Here is a 2551-nt window from a genome sequence, read left to right as displayed (position 1 = left end):
GATCTTTCCATCTTCTGAGATCTTCTTCAATTTCTTTCTTTAGGGATTTGAAGTTCTTATCATTCAGATCTTTCACTTCCTTTGTTAGAGTCACACCAAGGTATTTTATATTATTTGTGACTATTGTGAAGGGTGTTGTTTCCCTAATTTCTTTTCATCCTGTCTGTTCTTTGTGTAGCGGAAGGCCACTGATTTGTATGAGTTAATTTTATATGCAGCTACTGCACTGAAGCTGTTTATCAGATTTAGGTGTTCTCTGGTGGAATTTTTATCGTCACTTATGTATACCATCATATCATCTGCAGAGAATGATATTTTGACTTCTTTCTTACCAATTTGTATCCCCTTGATCTTCTTTTCTTGTTGCCATGTGTTTTCTTGTATTTGTGGTATAGTTCCAAGGAGCTCTGGAGAAACTGGTTATCTCATATTGATGTTCCTTCTATAGGGCTTCAGTCCCCTTCAGCTGCCCGAGTATTCCTCTGGCCCCTTCACTGGGGACCTTAAGGGAAATGCAAATCAAACAAACATAAGATTGCACCTCATACCACTCAGAATGGCTAAGATAAAAAAATTCAGGTGACAGCAGATGCTGGCAAGGATGAGGAGAAAGAGGAGCACTTCTCCATTACTGGAGGGATTGCAAGCTGGTACAAACACTGTGGAAATCAGTTTGGTGGTGCCTCAGAAAATGGACAGAATATTATTGGAAAATCCAGCAATACCTCTCCTGGGCATACACCCAGAAGATATTCCAACTTGTAATGAGGACACATNCTCCACTATGTTCACAGCAGCCTTATCTATATTATCCAGAAGTTGGAAAGAACCCAGATGTCCCTCAACAGAGGAATGGATACAGAAAATATGATACATTTACACAATGGAGTACTACTCAGCTATTAAAAACGATGAATTTATGAAATTATTATGCAAATGGATGGATCTGGAACTTATCGTCCTGAGTGAGGTAACCCAATCACAAAAGAACACACATGATATGCACTCACTGATAAGGGGATATTAGCCCAGAAACATAGAATACCCAAGATACAATTTGCAAAATGCATGAAACTCAAGAAGGAAGACCAACCTGTAGATACTTCATTCCTTCTTAGAATGGGGGAACAAAATACCCATGGAATGTTTAGAGAGACTATGTTCGGAGCAGAGCCTGAAGGAATGACCATCCAGAGATGGTCCCACTTGGGGATCTACCACATAAACAACCACCAAATGCCAACAAGATCCGGCTGACAGGACCCTGATATAGCTGTCTCCTGTGAGGCTCTGCCAGTGCTTGGCAAATACAGAAGTGGATGCTTAAAGTCATCCACAGAATAGAGCAAAAATGGCTTTTCATTTGCCTAAGTTCGACTAATTATTAACTAGTTTGTCTAATGACCATATCTAGGAATATCTGTTTGTCTTAAGCCAGGATAAAAAGATAGGTAGAGTAAATATTCCTTTAATAAGAGCCTGTACTTTTCCTTCTTGAATACTCACCTCTAATGCAGAACTTGTAGATCACAGTGTAATTTTTCCTTTTACTATTCTCTATTCTAAGTATTTTTCTTAACATTTTGGGCTTTCTCCATCTTTTTAGCTCTCTTAGTCTTCCTGCCTCTAAAACTTCCCTCTTTGCTATGCAGCTGCTTGTTAATCATGTTTCTTAAATGGCAAGATTTTCTCATGAAGCAGTGGTTATTAACCCACAGAATATGCTGTTGAATAATGGATATTCTTTCTAAATTTTGGGTTAGGAGAATGAGGTAAGCCAAAAAGATAAAAGGAAAGAAAAAAACAAAAGGCTAAGAATATATTGCCAAGCAATATAGAATGTCCTTGATAAAAATGTCTACTCCTATTTCTAAATCCAGTCAAAAATAAGTCTCTAAGTCTATCTAATATATAAATGCTTATACAATTGAAATATCAACTAACATTCCCAACACTAAAAAGACAAATAAGATGTTTAAGAAAGAAATGGTTCCTTCGCCTTTGAAAATATGGCAAAGTGATTTTTATAATAGACCTGTTGTGTGGGAACCGGGTGTGGCTGTGGCAGCCAAGATAGTGCCCTGGCTCATTGCAAGACCCATGATCCCTGTTTACTAAGAACCTGAGCCTGTGCACCTCTAAGATCCAGTGCTGTCCGCCTGATGAGACAGTGGCCTATCACCATGCAACCTGCCCGCATCCACAGCTCGTGTTCAGAGCGTGCTGGATGCTGTTTGGATCCAGGAAAGGGGGGAGGGATAAGATCAGAGGACAGATGGAAAAAAAAAACTGGATGATCCCCAAGATAAAAATGGACGCTGCTATTCACGGGAAAGGCACCGGATGTCGGATCAGGCCTGGAGACTGCTCCCAAGCAGACACCCCTCCTCGGGCAGGGAAAGGCGCCAGATGACCGGAACCAGACAGGGATCCTTCCCAGAAGCTGTGACACTTCTCCAGTCCGTCTTCTCCCCAGCAGTACACTGGAGCAAAGATGGCTCACCTTCCGGTTCAGGCCTGGAGACTGCTCCTGGGCAGACACCCCTCCTCG

This window comes from Mus pahari, chromosome X (assembly GCF_900095145.1).
Source record: "Mus pahari chromosome X, PAHARI_EIJ_v1.1, whole genome shotgun sequence".
Lineage (NCBI taxonomy): Eukaryota > Metazoa > Chordata > Mammalia > Rodentia > Muridae > Mus > Mus pahari.
Note: the sequence above shows the minus strand (reverse complement) of the source record.